The following is an 18,415-nucleotide window of genomic DNA, read 5'->3' as shown; positions in this document are numbered from 1 at the left end:
GAACGAATTAAACCGAATACTCAAAAAGTAACTTTCAAAAAAGGAATACGTTTCAGGGGTAAAATTTTTAAACCGAGCAGAGTCCCCAAACTATGTTATAATTTGGATCGATATTATGCTATAATTTATCCCGGACGAGCCCCCAAATTATGTTACGACCCCCCTTGTCTTTTTTTCATAAGTGCCAAAAACTTCAGGGTGTCGGTTTACATTGGCAAAATGTCTACCTATTAAAGAAAATTACCCCCTGACCTAAACCTAACAAAAGAAAAATACAATTGCTAAACTTACTTAACTAATGAATAAACAGAAACAAATAACAAAGTGGTTAAACCAAATAAGAAGACCAAACACCCCTACAAGGCAAGTGAACAGATTAATACAATAATGAATGAAATAGGCAAATATATATAAAGTAACTAACTCAATAATACGGGTCAGAAAACAAGGTCAAACAAAGTAACTGAAGGACAAAGGAACAAACAAACAGGCTACATGGGTTCGGGGAGACAGAGGGATTGAATCTCTGCTTGCTCTTTCAAATGAGAGCGACCAGTCCCCATGACAGTCAGGGCAGAATGAGCTTTTGTAGGTGAGCTTCAGAGAACAGCCAACCCTGGCTTGGGCGGAGACAAAGGGACGACGAATGGGAGCAGGGGAACAGGGCCAGAGGCTGGACCTGTCAATCTGGACAGCTGGAAGTCAATCACTCACTCACTCATACCAGCACCACACCCAGACTCAGACTCACAGCTTCCACCACCACTCATGACCTTATATGGAACATAGAAAAACAATATAAAATAAAACAAGCCACAAATAATCCCACAATATTCCAAAGCATCATAATTACCTAAATAAACCAAATACAAATATATAATAATAAATACAAATACGGCTGGCCGTAACAGGGGACAATACTCAGAGATTTGTATCGCACTATTTAGACGAGCTGCCGCCGGTGTCATATGACAGCCTGGATGTCTCAAGCCTGCTTGGGAGGCTGCAGAAGACATACGACGAAGTCTGCTCGTTGAAACATGCAATGCAGCTTCAGGCTAATCTAACTGAGGAGTTTCGTGCGATTGCTGTGGACACTAATCGCCGAGTATCTGCACTCGAGCGCCAGAGAATGAGTGAGCCGGTGATCGCTGAGAATGGTGCTGGGGACTCGGTGTCTGCTGAGACGGAGACGGTGTCTGCAGTGCAGGGAGCCTCAGAGAGAGGGAGCCCAAGGGAGGGCGAGCTATCAGTGAGGAATCACCGGAGATCAGCGCCTTCGGCGAGCTGCGGCGACGGGGCTGTGACTGTGACGTCGGGACGCTCCCCCATGGATGTGGGGAGGGCTGAGGTGGCGCTTGAGCGGTCTCCCGGAGGTATGGCCGCCATGTCTCGCTCCCCTGGATGGAACGTGGTGGTGAAGAATGGCCGACCTGTGCACGGGTCGGCGAAAGCTGCTGCTCAGGCGGGACCGCGAGCCGTAGATAATGGTCGGAAGAGGAGAGCAGTCCGTGCTGCGCCGATCGTGGGCACTGGAGCTCAGTCTGGAATTCAAACTGTCAAAACTAAATTGGTGAGTGTTTTCGCCTCCAAATTCTCTCCTGAACTAGACGCTGAAACACTGTCTAGATATCTCAAAGAGAAACTTGGCCGTGAGGTAAAGTGCCAAAAGATTAACACTGTACAACAAAGCAGATTCGGATCCTTTAAAGTGTCTGCTGAATGCAAAGAAGTGGCTGAAATGTACAAACCGGAGCTTTGGCCGGACGGGGCGCTTGTGAGGCGCTATTACGAGCCGCGCAGGGAAGGTGTTGCGGGGGTAAACACTGCTGCGACTTCGAGCGGAATACGCGTCCTGGCTGGTGCCGTGGGCGAAAAGTAGACATTTTTTTTAAATGGAAATAAAACTTGTGTCATACAACTGCCGTGGCCTGCGTTTGGGCCAGAGCGCAGGGGATAAAGCTCGCCGTATGGTTGTTGACACTCTTTTAGACAAGTGTGATATACTGTGTATACAAGAGACATTTTTAGCCAAACAAGATCTTGACAAATTAAACTGTTTTAATCATAACTTCCATGGAGCTGGGGAGTCTACAACAGACCTCTCTATGGGAATAGTCCGAGGGAGGATACCTGGGGGTGTTGCTATTTTGTGGAACAAGAAGCTTGACTCACTGATAAAAGTGATCAGACTGGGTGTGGACTGGTGTATTGCTATACATTTTATCCACAATGATAAAGATTTTGTAATCCTCAATGTGTATACACCCTATGAATGTCGGGGGAATGAAGATGAGTATTTGCATAGACTTGCATTTATTAATTCTTTTATTCAGGATAACTCGTCATCTAATGTGTATGTTATTGGAGATATGAATGCAGACATTACTGATAGCAGGTCAATGTTTGCATCCCATTTGATTCACTTTTGTGAGGATAATAAACTTATATTGTCAACCAAAGGGTATCTGCCTGCAAATAGTTATACATACATCAGTGAGGCTTGGCATACTACATCATGGCTGGACCATTGCATCAGCACTGCTGATGCACATGCTTCCCTGGGGAGTATGGAAATCTTGTATGGCACAGCAACAACTGACCATATTCCCTTTTTAATGTCAATCAAAGTTGAGCAGTTACCTGGTGTGTCAAGTGTTGAAGGGAACACCAGCATAGTAAAGGTAGACTGGGCTAAACTTACAGAGGCAGATCTTTCAGTTTTTTGTGCTCTCACAGAGAAATATTTAAAAAAATATACATGTTTGCAAAAATGCAATTATGTGTAGGGATTCAAATTGTAAGGTGAAGGAGCATAGACAAGCTCTATGTCTCATGTATGATAACATTATGGGTGCTCTGCACGAAAGCGGTAAACCTTACCAAAAACATAAAAATAGCAAAACCTACAACAACAGACCTGGTTGGAATGAGGTTGTAGCCGAGCATCATGTGGAAGCCCGTGAAGCCTTTAAGGCCTGGGACAGAGCAGGCAGACCTAGACAAGGGCAGCTGCTTGAGCATAAGAAGCTCACCAATGCCAGGTTTAAGTATGCTGTTCGCTATATACAGAAAAATGAACAAAACATGAGGGCTGACTCCATGGCAAAGAAGCTGTTAAGTAATAATGTGGTTGATTTTTGGAAAGAAGTCAGAGTTCTAAACAACTGCAAAGCACCCTTACCATGTACTGTAGGTGGAGCTTCAGGTGCAAACAATATAGCTGAGGTATGGCGCCTGCATTATAGTGCTCTGTTTAACTGTATCAACAGTGAGCCATATATAAGGCAGACAACATCACGAGTGATGACCCCTTGGTTATCACAGCACAGGAGGTGTATAATGCCGTACACAGACTAACTAACAACAAATCTAGTGGCCTTGATGGTATTGATGCTGAGCATTTGAAATATGCCAGTATGAGAACATATCCTCTCCTTGCATTATGTTTTACTGGTTTTATGGTTCATGGCATGCTACCTGATTCTATGCTTTCTGTTCTATTAGTACCTGTGATTAAGGACAAGACTGGAAAAATTAGCAGTCTAGATAATTACAGACCCATAGCATTGGCAAGTATAGTATCTAAAGTGATGGAAAAGATACTGTTGGACAAAATGTATGAGTACATTCACTCCTCAGATAATCAATTTGGTTTTAAACCCAAGCATGGCACTGACCTCTGCATTTATGCACTAAAGAAAATGGTAGATAAATATAGAGGACAAAACTCATCAGTCCTTATGTCCTTTATTGATGCGTCACGCGCTTTTGATCGCATCAATCATTTTAAGCTTTTCTCTAAGCTAACCCAAAGAGGGGTGCCTGGGAGCATAGTCAGGATTTTAGCCTACTGGTACACCAACCAGACTATGAAAGTTAAGTGGGGAAATAGTTTATCTCTCCCTTTTCGAGTCACGAATGGTGTTAGGCAGGGGGGAATTTTGTCCCCTGTACTTTTTAATTTATATATGGATGATTTGTCTAAGCAGTTAAATGCCTGTAACACTGGATGTATGCTGGGTGATAGTCTAGTGAATAACCTGATGTATGCAGATGACCTGGTGGTACTGAGCCCAAGTATCGCTGGTCTCCAGCAGCTACTCAACATTTGCACTGTGTATGGTATTGAAAATGATGGCATGTATAACGCCAGTAAGAGTGTTGTTTTAATCTGTAGAACTAAAGAGGACAAGGGTCAAATATTTCCCGATTTTAAACTTTCTTTTAATGTGCTCAATGTCTGTAGTAAGGTCAAGTATCTCGGCCATTTTATTACAGAACACATGACAGACGATGATGATATTCACAGACAGTGCCGTAGGATGTATGCACAGGCGAACATCCTCGCACGTAAGTTCAGCATGTGCTCTGAAGCAGTTAAGATCACTCTGTTCAGAGCTTACTGCACACCACTCTACACTGCCCACTTGTGGTCAAGGTACAAGAGAGCAAGTTTTCAGAAATTGCAAGTTGCATATAATGATGCAATGAGAATTTTACTCAAAAGGCCTAGATGGAGCAGTGCAAGTGAAATGTTTGTGGCTGCAAGAGTCAATACTCTCCAAGCTGTTCTTAGGAATCTAATGCACAGATTCATGTGCCGTTTGGATGAGTCTGAGAATACCATCATTGTCAATATAAATAACCCTGTGAAGAGTTGCATCAGATATACCTCTAGTCTTAGGAGACATTGGCTAAACTGCTTGTATTTATAACCGTCCCAATTTATTGAGAAAAGGACTGTTTTTAATTCATGTTTATTGTTGGAGTCTGTATCTGTATGTATCTATGGACCTTGAGTCTGCAATAAAGCATTCATATCAGTGACTCTTACAGTATATATAGGATGAGTTGTATATTCAATATAAAGTTCAATTTATTGTTGATGATTTCAAACATACTTTATTTCATTAGCTGAGCTGAAATACAATCTATTTGAAATGTCTTGTGAATGTAAGCTAATACTCATTCAGTGGTTCAATACATTCAAAAGCAGAAGGACAAAACCGCAGTTTTTCTTGTCATTGTTCCTTGTGAAGAAATACTTGGTTGCAGCACAATTCTTACGTCTGATACATTCAATGCTACTTGCTGCCTGTTACAACTATGTCTCTGGGTTTATATAGGTGAAAACAAACAAACAAACAAATAAACAAACCAACAACTCCAGAAACAAATTATTTATTTATAGCATTTACTTTTTCATCATCATTTTATATATTTTGTACCCATAGATAAGATTATGACCATCAATGGAAATGAAATATTGTCAGGATTATGATGATAAAACATGGCATGCAATAGGGTCCACCTGGAGGAACAGTAAATGTTGTGACTGTAGCTACAGTGGATGTAGTGATGCATATAGTACCCAGCTACTATAACAGTAATGCAGAAAAACAGTTCATGTACCTCTGCAGTCTGTGTAAAATCAATACTTCATTTTCTAATGTTAACATTGGGATTGTAGATATTACCCTGCCACGTCATTTACCGATGACTGTGTGTCATTGTCTCCGCCAGGCCGAAAGGCATGGCGAGAGAGTATGTTTTACCCCCTGTCCGTCCGTCCTTCCGTCCGTGTGTGTGTGTGTGTGTGTGTCCGTGTGTGTGTCATTCTGTCATTTTGTGGACAGCTAATCTCTGACACCGTTGGCTTGATCGCAGCGAAACTGTGCACACACACTCCCTGGATGCCAGAGCAGAACCTCTGCTCCAATTTTTTCACATGGGCCTTTTATAGCGCCACCAGGAGGCCGATTTGTGCAAAACACATTTTTGAACAGTACACCTACAGATTTTGGCCAAAAATCCCCCACATCGGTACACAGTATCTCTATAGTCATTAAAAGAAACGGCTCATTTCAGATTTTTCATATTCCATCCTGATTGGCAAAAATTGTCTCTCAAAGTTTGCAGGAGTACTCAAATCATGAACACAGCATGCAATTTCCGTGAAATTTTGCACACACATTCCCATTAGGCCGGGGAAGAAATGCCATTTGAAAATGTTCAAATCAGCCTCATGGTGGCGCTGTAACAGGCCGATTCGTGTTTTTACCTATAACTGCACCGATCAGTGTAAAACTTTGCATGCACACTCTCTAGAGGCCAAGGAAAAACCTTTGCCCTGCATTTTCCACATTTGCCTTTTATAGCGCCACCAGGAGGCAGACTTATGTAAAACACATTTTTTGATATTAAGCCTTCAGATTTGATCAAAATTTCACGCAAATCGGTACACATGATCTCTATAGTCATGTGATCAAGACGGATCTGTTTGATTTTTCATATTCCATCCTGATTGGCTAACATTGACATGTAATGTTTGCAGGAGTGGCCCGTTTTGAACAAAATGCAGCAAATCATGATTGCGGTGAAACTTTGAATGCACATTTGCACTACGTTGAGGAACAAATGCCACCCTTTTAACATTGGCCTGTTATAGTGCCACCAGCAGGTCAAATTTAGCAAAACACATTTTTAGAACAAAATGCCTCAAATCATGCATGCAGTGTCCGATTGCCGTGCACGGCCTAGGAATAAATGGCACCCTTTTCACATTGGCCTATTATAGCGCCACCAGGAGGCCATAATAACCTACCTGACCTGGCGGAGACTTGTGCTCCGAGGAGCACTTTTTCTAGTTTAATCTGTATCCTGACTGAGTTCTCTAACCTGATTGGAAACAATTGGTATCCTGACCTGAAAATGCATTTTCTGTTTAATAATGAGCTGGAGAGACATGGAGACTCCTGTTACTGAACAAACACTCTGTAGCATGGGTTCCCACACTTTTCAGACCGCGACCCCAAAATAATGCGGCTATTGACTTGCGACCCCACCTAACCCTGGAGGTAATTTATGCACATAAACTTGCAAGTTCGGTGCACATTTGTAATGTATTTTAGTATGACTTTTGACTGTAGGCCTACTACTTGTACTGTTAATGATCTTGTTAATATAGAATTCAATCAATCACATTTACAGTACCTAATGAGATGGGAAAAATGTACTATTTGTAATCATGTTTAGATTGTATTTCATTCATTCTGTTGACATTTATTTATTTTTTTAATATTTTTTTTTTATTTCGCGACCCCACCGTCAGTGTCCTTGGGGTCACGACTCCAACTTTGGGAACCCCTGCTCTATAGCAAGTACTATCAGAATATAGAGCTATTTAACACTTATGTTAACCAAAGACAATCACTTACCCTAACTTTAACATTTATGCAGCGATTAAGTCTTTTTCTGCCCGTTTTCCTTTGTTTTTGAGACCACCGCCAATGAATCAAAAATCTAATCTCCATGTACGTTCATTTGATACAGTTTCTGTTGTGTCTGACATCAGTGCATGTTGAAAATCAAATCTCCATAATATGTGCATTTGGTTTATGTTGTGTGTGACATCAGTGCATGTTGATCACCATATATTATGTGCATTTGACGGGAGAGTGTAGGACCCAAATGCAGGATGGGGAAGAGGAGGTCGGTTCAAAGTGTTTAATAGCTATAACCAGGAATACAAACTGAATCACTGGAAGCACTAAGAATACGAATAAATATTCAATGAAACAAGCCACAAGGACTATTCAAGGAACTGGATCAGGACTCAACATACCTAACATTTCAACAATGGACTGGCAAATGAAATGACACAATGGGAACAGGGGGGTATAAATACACAAGGACTAACTAGACACAGGTGAACTCAACTGACTATCAACACTGGGATAGGCTAGGGGGCTAAGAGGACACAGGTGGAAACACTGGCAAATCATAGGGAGGCAAAACAAGACAGGTAACAGCAACAACAGAGGAAACCAGGAGACACTAGAGCATTACTACAAAATAACGGTACACAACTGAAAAGTAAGACGCTAGCTGAACCCAGGAAACAAGGAACATAAGAAAACACAACAGGGAGACTATGTGCATTTGATGGGGGCTATATGTGCATTTGACGTTTGACGGTGGGATTTTGCGTCATTCAGGGTTGACCACGTTAGATCGCCATGGTTACTCCAGAGGTTAGATTGAGTGACTTCACACACTACTCTATTCGCCTGTTTCCTAGGCTGTGTGTGTTTCACTTCCTGTCGATTTGATCCAATGAAATCCAATGAAACTGGTCAGATGACCAATGATGGTCATCTGAATGAAATCGACAGGAAGTGAAACACACACAGCCTAGGAAACAGGTGAATGGTCAACCCGGAACTCCATATATGGTCATGGTTGAAGTGGCGCTCCTCATACGGATCCTTATATGATTTGTGATGACGACACGATTTGTTTGGGTCTGATGTCATGCTGTCACAGTCAGCCATATTTGGGTGTAGCTGCAGTGGGAACTCTATATATGGTTATGTCTGAGCACTGTGCTCGTAAGATAAATGATCGCGCCGAGATTGAGATCATAATAAATGTCCCATCATTTGCCTTCCTCTACCTGCTGCCTCATTTAGAGTTCTAATTTGACAGAAATACAAGACACTTTGACCACCTTTTGTCTTTTTCCGGTGCACTTGAACTGCTCAGTAGTGAAGGAGTGAGAGAGTCCACGTGAGCCCCCCCCCCCCGCTCTTGCAGACAACCAATTCATCGTCATCAAGAGCTTTGACTGCATCTTTGACATCAAGATTCTCAAGTAAGCCGGCTACAAGGCTGCTGCCATTGTTCACAATATGTTCATCTGGCTGGGAAACCTCTACATGGTCTCTACAATGATCATAGCTCTTGTCCAGGAGCAGGATCACGTACCCCGTAGCTTCACCGTTGTTACTCAGCTCCTGAATATGGCTTCCTTTACTTCCATATTCTTCAAGGAAGGGTCGGATGTCGCCTGGCCTGTCTTTTTCAGCATCGTTATGGTTAATGTGAGCTTATTATCCCTGATGTGGTTGCAGTACGACGACGTTCCTCAGATTCAACGTTCCGTATTTCCTTTTCAAATGGCAACCCTCATCACCCACGTCCTCAACACCGTCCTCTGCAGTTTGACTTCCGGTATCGTCGTGGTTACATGTCTTCTTGTGAGTTTCTCTGTGTGTGAGTACGTCCACGGGTACACACACGGGTACGAAAGAAGCGAGTACCTGCTGAGGAAACTCCTGGTCCACGCGTACGAGAAAGGGGACGGTGCGTACGACGACGACGTGTGCGCCATCTGCCTGGACGAGTACCGGGAAGGAGACCAGCTCAGGGTCCTTCCGTGCTCTCACGCCTTCCACCAGAAGTGCGTGGACCACTGGCTCGCCGCCATAAAGACTGCGTGTCCCATGTGCCGGCGAGAGGTGCTGCCCATACTTTCACTTCATGGTCCACAGATTGTTTTTTCTTGTTTTTCTTGTTTTTCTTTTTGTTATGTATGTGTGTGTACCTTGTTTGTTTTGTCTCTGTATTCTCTTAAACTTCAATTGCCAATATGGACATGGACAGTTTGAAAGCACTAAGAAAATAGCATTTGAATATCAGGAGCCTTAAAGGGCAAGACCACTTTGGTAGAGGTTTGGGTTGTGTAGTTACCTTGCCATGATGTAACTCCAAAGGTGGACAAGAAATCAAAACCCAGTACTGTTTTTTTTTTTAATAAAAATGTTAACTTCCTACTTATTTTACTATTTGAAGATCCGGATCCGCGAATCCAGTCCGGGTTTTCTTCTTAATAAAAATAGCAAAATCAACAGGAAGTTAACATTTTTATAAAAAATAAAAACAGTACTGGGTTTGGTGATGTTCTATATTGGAAAATATATGAACGTCATTAATGATCTTAAATCTTCCAGTGGCCCCGGGTTAGATGGTATTGAAAATAAATTCCTTAAATTAGCTTCACACATTCTAATGTACCCTCTCTGCGATATTTTTAACTTATCCATTTCAACTTATGAAATACCTTCCATCTGGAAGTGCTCACGTATAACTCCACTACACAAAGCAGGCAGTGAACTGGATCCTAATAACTACAGACCAATTTCAATCATAATGTTCTATCGCTAAACTCTTTGAAACATGTATGTATAAACAATTATCGAATTATCTCTGCAAACACAATATTCAATATCACCTTTTTAATCTGGTTTTCGTTCAAATCACTCTACAACAACTTGCTCTGTTAAAACTCTCAAATGATATATTTTCTTCATCTGCTGATAGCAAACTTACAGGAGCAATCTTTATTGATTTAACCAAAGCTTTTGACCTGGTTGACCATTTCTCCAGCTTTTTAACCCATTGATACCTGGAACGCATCTGTGTCACTTTAGATTTCTTTGGCTATTCAAAAATAGCAGATATACAAGCTCATAGCGCGGCACCGAGTGCCGCGCTATGAGCTTGTAGATCTGCTAGTACTCAGTACTCATCTCTGGGTACTGTCATCCACTCCCATGGCTTTTCCTACCACTGCTATGCCGATGACACCCAGCTGATCCTCTCATTCCCCCCCTCTGATACCCAAGTGGAGGAACGCATTGCTGCTTGTCTGGCTGACATCTCGGAGTGGATGTCGACAAACCACCTGAAGCTCAACCTGGACAAGACCGAGCTGATGTTCCTCCCGGGGAAGGGCTGTCCGCACCGAGACATGGCCATCACCATTGATAATGCTGTGGTGACCTCAACTCGGACTGCGAAGAATCTGGGTGTGACCCTGGACGATCAACTGACGTTCTCGGCAAACATCGCATCAGTGACAAGGTCCTGCAGATTCCTCCTCTACAACATCAGGAGGATTCGCCCCTTCCTCACGGAGAAGGCAGCCCAGGTGCTCATCCAGGCTCTCGTCATCTCCCGCCTGGACTACTGCAACTCCCTCCTTGCTGGTGCTCCGGCATCTGCCATCAGACCTCTGGAGCTTGTTCAGAAAGCTGCGGCTCGTCTGGTGTTCAACCGCCCCAAGTTCTCCCACACAACCATCCTTCTCCGTTCTCTACACTGGCTCCCCGTAGCGGCTCGCATCCAGTTCAAAACCCTGGTGCTAGCCTATAGGGCAGTGAAAGGAACAGCTCCTTCCTACCTCCGGGCTATGGTCGATGCCTACACCCCTGCCCGACCACTTCGGTCTGCCACCTCGGGGCGACTGATTGCCTCGTCACTCAAGGGTCCTTCTGGCCGATCCACACGGTCACGACTCTTTTCTGTTCTGGCCCCACAGTGGTGGAATGAACTTCCCACTGATGTTAGGACAGCAGAGTCACTGCCCATATTTCGCCGCAGGTTGAAAACCCACCTCTTCAGGAAACACTACCCTTCCTCTCTGCCTGACCTACTTGTTGTTAACTAGTTGTACGAACGCTTGTTTTCTATTGTTGTATTGTTTATTGGATCTTGTTTAGTCGATACACTTAATTGTTTTAGCTCATGCTCATTTGACTTAGCTATTTTGTCTCATCTGTTTAAGGAAATAGGTAGCTGATATATTGCACTTTTACCTTAGCGCTAGGTATACTCTTGGTTGCTTGTTTTTGCAGAAAATGCACTAAAGACTTCTGGTGATTAGTAGTTTTCGTTCCCTACCTATGTTGAATACACTTATTGTAAGTCGCTTTGGATAAAAGCGTCTGCTAAATGACTGTAATGTAATGTAATAATGCTATTTTTGAAAAATCGAGGAAAAAAATGTTGGGTTTTTCTTTCAATTTTTTTTTAGGATTTAGAAGACATTTCTAGAATCTTCTCATGTCTTAATGGGTTAACAAACAGAAAAACAAAAATCTGGTGAGACACCAATTTCTTCCGATCGGGAGAGAACCCCACAAAGATAATTTATTAGCTTGTGTTCCAGTTTCAAGTTGTGAGGAAGCTGCCGGGTGCAGCTCTACAAGCTCATAGCGCACCTACTCACTTTGCGTCACCTGCCAGTGAGGAGCTCCCATCGGGAGGACACAGAGCCTACTCCTCCCGCCCAACACTCCCCGCCCCCTAGCCCGTAGTAGGAGTGCATACAGTGACAAATATCACCCTCTCCGCCCGGCGGCTTCCCTCCCCCGAACAATGCTTAACTGATTGTCCGAGCTTTGCATAACGTTGCCGTCCCGAGTCAAATTAATTTGACATCCCGTTAATCGCCCAGCCCTACAAGGCAGGCATGGCAACAGTTTATGCTGTGTATGATGTCAGTCAACAGCTATGTTCAGCTATATGTAAGGTGTTGTGTAGACGTCAAGAGAGATTGCAAGAGACGGCGACCGAGATATATTAAGATACAGAAAGAGAGATAGAGATAGATAGACAGACAGAAAGATGTTCCGCTGGACCGTCTGTCTGAAAGGAGGCTCAGAGAGTCCTCCTCATCATGTCCCTGTGACAGTCGGAGACAACATCTATTACTTTGGAAAGTTCAGCGACGTGGGTCAGATTCATGTGCAGGTCTTCAACACGGTGGCTTTGCGCTGGCTGAGGTTGCCCCCAGTGCCAACTGGGAGAGCAGAATGTCCTCTTACGGTTGGATTACACTGCGAGTACACAGCCGTGCTGATAGACGATCTCATCTACATCTGGGGGGGACAACACTCTTCTGGGGGGGACAACAAACGCATTCTTTATGCGTTTGACGTCGACACCCACAAATGTTTGAGGCCCGAGGCTTCGGGGACCGTACCAGAGCCTAGGTGCTGCCACTCAGCCTGTGTTTTGGGGAAGCTCATGTATGTCCAAGGAGGATGGACCGAGGAGAAGGCCACCAATAACGACATGTACAAGTTGGATAGCACCACAATGGTCTGGTCTTTGATTAACACCAGAGGGACTCTGCCACTGGCTTCGTTACGTGACTCTGCCACCGTCATCGGGACAAAGATGTTTGTGTTTGGGGGCCGGTTAGGGGACTCGGACAACAAAATGAGAGTGTTTGACACAGAAACCAACTGCTGGCTGAGCACGACTTTATCAGAAGAACAAAGGGGTCATTCAGCGTTTGCCTACGATGGAGAGCTGTACATATTTGCCGGCCAGAACTTGAAAGAGACCGTCGATGATCTTTGGACATTCAATCCAGTGACCTTCTCCTGGAAGAAGGCTGGGCTCAAGGGGGAAGGACCTTTGAGACTTGATTGGAGCACAGCTTGCTGTTGCATGGTCGGAGATCATATCGTCTTAGTGGGAAGATCCACAACCAATGGCCTGTATATGTTAGACTTAAGTCCTAGCCTGAAGACGTTATGTAAGCTAGCAGTTATTCAGAGCGGTCTGGAGCGGTCAGGACTCCCTCACAACATCAGGTGGGAACTGGCAACCATGACTAACGACAGCAACTAGAAATACTCCGCCAACCAGTTAACCTTTATATCTGTACTCATGCGTAAATGAAGACACTGAAGGAAGTTAAATATCTCTGAGCAGAGGCGTCATTTCAGGAACAATAGTAATAATAATAATAAATAATAAAAACCCTGTTCAAAATGTAGTGAAAATAATGGATATAATACATCCTTCATTTTTGAAGGAAAAAAAAGGGAAAAAAAAGTTTGTTTGTCTATAATGACATGCCCAAAATAGGGAAGCCAGGTTGAAAGTGGTTAATGAATGTATGACTGCAGAAAGAAGCGTCAAGAATGTCATTTCTGCCTCCTAGCTCCCGTGACCCGGAAACTTTAAGTTGAGCAGTGGTGAAGAGTAACTACCGTAAGTACATTTACTTGAATACTGCACTTAACTAAATGTTTGGAGGTAGTTTTTTTTCTTTTATTTTTTTTGCATACCCATGACTTTCACTCCGCTTCATTTACAAAAATACATTATGACTGAACAACTTGAGTCCTATTTCAAATATAGTGAATTAATAGCCGATCTAGTACAAGCTTACACGCTATTTTCACTAGTTCTGAAATAGTTTTGAAGTGTTCTAAATCTTTTGAAATATTCAACATTTCAATAGGCTACAGCAATGCATTGAGAAAATGTAATTTGTAATTCGTAGTTTTTGAGTGTTTACTTGAGTACTGTAGGCTATATACTTTGTCCACCCACTGCCCAAACCACCTGGTGTGAACTCTGGCAAGGACACATTAAGCATATATCCTTTGCGAAGGTTTTTTGACAGAAGGACTAACTATCTGTTAAGTTATTGGATAATGGAGCGGACCATCTCCTCGGGCAATAAAGCAATATGCCACTAGAGGCCGCAGTTTACAGAATATTTTATCACGGCACTGCTCGCCCACTAGCCTCGATCTCCAGGCTTTTATTGTTTAGTTTTGCTAAAAAATAAAAGCCTGGACCAGCGCGTCGGTGTACCCGGTATGAGGAAGTGTTCATTTCCCCAACCAACCAGAGTGCAGTGGGCGTCGCTCGTAGTGTTGTGTTAACGGGGCGGGGGTTGACGGACAGATCAGGCGCAGTCTCTCTGCGCCTCTATACACCCGCCCCTCTATACACGAAATCAGGAGCGTTGGTGCAGCCTACTCGCCCACTGAAGCCTAATTTATAATAACAATAGTAACAAACTTTATTTATGGGTCAAAGACGTATACAGTTTTCTAGGTATCAAAAATTTAAAGAGCGATTACAAAAACTTTATTTTTATTTTTATGTTCATTGGAGTATCACCTAATAGTATTTATATTCATGAATAAAGCCAGTAATTCTATTGTATTGTCATTTATATAAATGTACCCCATAAAATGTCATTCAGTGTAACGCTAAGCGCTTAAATTAAATCAAATAAAATGATGCCCTCTTTTAACAATCACAAGGTTGTATATCAATGCTTAGTCCGAAATGTTATTACTTAGAAAAAAATAGATTATTTTATTTTGAATACCTAACATCTGATGTGACACTGGTTCAACGCACAAGTTGTTTTTCACAAAAACATCCTCCCTTAGGGCACGGCCACACCCAAATGTGGTTGCCCGCTGTTAAACTGTGTGCGGCCGACAGTTTTTTGCAGCCAGCGCATTCTAAAAAAACGAAGTAGCTTGCCACGCATTCTGTCCCAATAACCAGTGACGCACCTGTCACTCACTTTCAGGACCCTCCCCGTAGCCCACACCGCCTTCTGCCTTGACGTTGCCAGCCAGGCATAAGGATAATTCCTTTTAACAAGGACGTTCACGAAAGTCCTGGCGGGCTTGTTTCCAATGAGGGCCTGTGAGCAATTAGGGGTTAAGAGTCTTGCTCAGGGACAAATTTCATTTCATCGACACATATGCTGGCCTGGCCTGGAATCGTACCTGGGGCAACCAGGGCCTCTGGCTCCCTAGGCGGGCTCACTAACCACTCAGCTATGGCCGCCCCTTAAACCTCGCCACTGACACACCTCGGCATCTGTCACTCGCTTTCAAGCCCCTCCCTCCCCGTAGCCCGTAGACTAGCAAACACTTTGTCTGTAGCCCGGTTTATCAAATTTTATTAGGCGGTCGTGGCTTAGCCTCGCATATCACTGCATGGATATGAGTCTGGTGCTTCCATGAGGATGTTTTTTTTCCTAAGGGGCGGTATCAAAACAATGGCCCTCGACGCAATTGGTTAGACCTACAACCAACTACCAATTACAGTCTCCCATATTCGAATACTGGACCCTGATTGGTCACCCACGTCTTCTGGAGCAGGAAATGGATTCTCTTTGGAGCGGTGCCAGACCCAAATCGCAGAGTGCAAATTTTTTTTGCACTCGCAGATTCGTCTGGTCCCAGGCTAGCCGTGGCTATCTTCATTAAACTATAGATCTCAGGTGCAGTGTCTATAATGGACTGGCGGAGGGCACTTGTCCTTGCATTATTGGAAGGGGAGATGCAACCGCAACAAGCTAAAAAAAAAAGAAGAGTTTGGGTTCATGAGACTCTCCAAAATAGGAAACAACAAGGGGATTGCTGGGGACTGGTCCAAGAGCTTCGCTTTGATGATGAACGGTTCAGATTATATTTAAGAGTGACGCCGAACCAGTTTGACAAGCTCCTATCAATTGTTGGACCCACAATCACAGAAGAGACCACCAACTACAGAGAGCCGATTGGGCCTGCTGAGCGGCTAAGCATTTGTTTGCGGTGCCTAGCCGATCTACAAGCAACATGATGCGATGCCTTGTGAGTTTGTTCATCAGCTATTTCAGAATAGTGCAAATAGCAATAGGCATTGGTTAATGTATGTTTGTAACATTTTCTATCTACAAAGCCCTATTATTATCCCTTGACGATGGTATGGTGATGCAGGTGAAAGCTCAGTAATTTCAATCATTACGTTAAAATAATAGTAAATACTAGTTTGCCTATAACCTGACTCTTATGAGTTAAATAAATGGCAGTATACCCATCCTATTCTAACCACAACCCCTTCTTACATTGCAGACATCTGGCAACTTCACATAAAACACTGGCCTTCAACTACAGAGTTGGATTTTCAACCGTGGTGGGCATAATTAAAGTGGCGTGTCAGGCACTCTGGTCATGGTCTTGTGGAGCAATATATGCCAGTTCCTGGACAACAAGAGTGGACAGCCATTGCAGAGGATTATAAAACTTTGTGGAATTTCCCAAATTGTGTTGGAGCTATTGATGGGAAACACGTAATAATTGAAGCCCCAAATAACTCTGGCTCATCATTTCATAATTATAAAGGGTCCTTCTCAATTGTCTTACTGGCTGTCTGTGGTTGATGCCAGGTATCGATTCAGACTCATAGGTGTTGGTGCGTTTGTAAAGAAGCCTGATGGAGGTACACTGGCATCATTACACCACTGCACCAGACACACCTCTTCTAGGAGGTGCAAAAGCAATGCCCTTTGTGTTTGTTTCGCAGGTTTGTTTCATGTGACTTGATCCATGTTGGCACTTTTAAGGTGCATTGTTTTGCTTTTAAATGGATGACAATACATTTATCCCTCTATCTATATAGGAACCTGATGAGGCCGTTCGCGAAGCCATCCTCCGGGCTGCTGTCATTAAAGCACAGGATACACAACTATCGACTGTCTCGAGCCAGGAGGATGGTGGGGTGTGCATTTGGTCTACAGAGTGCTTAATGTGCCACCTGAGGGTTGTGGAGGATGTGGTGAAGGCAACCTGTATTTTTGCACAACTACCTCCGCTGGCATGTGTGCTGATGATGAGCAACACCGCAGCAGCACAGCTATGAGTGTTGAGCCTTCACCTTAGGACATATAGGCCAAGTTGACGCCAACAGCGCAGCAACTGAGGCTCTGGCTCACAGAGAAAACTTTGCCACCTACTCCTCCTCCTCCTCCTGGAGTGGCCTGGCAATATGATACTGTAAACCCTGTACTGTGATGATCTGTCTCACCTGTCTGTTCCTCTGTGTCGGTCTCTCTGCCTTTCTGTCTTTCTTACTCCAGCCACTCCCCATATTGCATTCCATCTCACTTCAACCCCAGTTACTCACCTATCTCCGCCTTGACCATACCTCACCTGTGGCCACTTCACTAATCACCTTGTTGCCTATGGGTGCGTTCCGATATGAGCACCGGGAGCGCACTCACATATTGGTTTGTATTGGACTAGTGCGCTCAGTGCCTTATATCCAAACGCATGCCTATATAAATGGACTCAATCTGCACACTCCCTGCCAAATCCTGAACATGTGGCATGGTGTTTGTGTTGTGTTGGAAGGTGTTCTATAATGCCTGCCTTTCATGTAACTGAAAAGAAAGGCCACTCCTACTGTAAAGAACACAAATACGTTTTGCACTCAAATATTATATTTGTTGGTGTTGCTTTATTGTGAAATTAAATATACCTGTATTAGGTCGATGTTTTGAGTGAAACACTTTTATTTTGAAGATGAGTTGTGGATGACGTAACCATAGACATATAAAGGTAGACGCCTCCTTCGGCTCTGAAGCGTTCGTATCTCGGGCGCGCTTCCTGCTTCCGCAGGGCTGCCGTGTGCGTCACAGAAGCGGAAGTTCGGTAGGCCAATCAGAGGCAGGTGGGGACGGGTCTTTTTGTAACCCAGCTTTTAACCCTTTAAGAGGCAGCAGCTGTGCGCAGCATCTAGTTAGTTGGAACTTGACAAACTCCACACTCTATTTGTGAAATTCAAATAAGAAGAGACATGGTCCTTTTTCATATCAAGGTCCATTATTTATTCAGCATTTGAGTCACGGAACACCGTTTGATAAGCTTAAGCCTCTCACACCCAAAACTTAGAATATGTTATCGTTCGATAAGATGTTGTCAAAATAACAATTATTTACGTTCTCTAATTGTGTACTTGTTTAGTAAGTAATGCAGATGTTTAACAATTTGACTCTTGACAGTGTGAAATGTTATACTCAAGATTTAAAGATCTATAAGGGTCCATTTGGTTATCAACTCTCCATCATTTAGCTGGGTACCACCTGGAACCCCCTCAAGGACCACTGGTGGTTCCCGGACCACTGGTTGAGAACCATTGCACTGACAAGTCCCGGAAAAGACGCACTGTGATTGGCCAGTAGTCAACGCGCTGT

This window comes from Gymnoscopelus braueri (genome assembly GCF_963280865.1).
Source record: "Gymnoscopelus braueri genome assembly, chromosome: 16".
Lineage (NCBI taxonomy): Eukaryota > Metazoa > Chordata > Actinopteri > Myctophiformes > Myctophidae > Gymnoscopelus > Gymnoscopelus braueri.
This window is presented reverse-complemented; position numbering follows the sequence as displayed.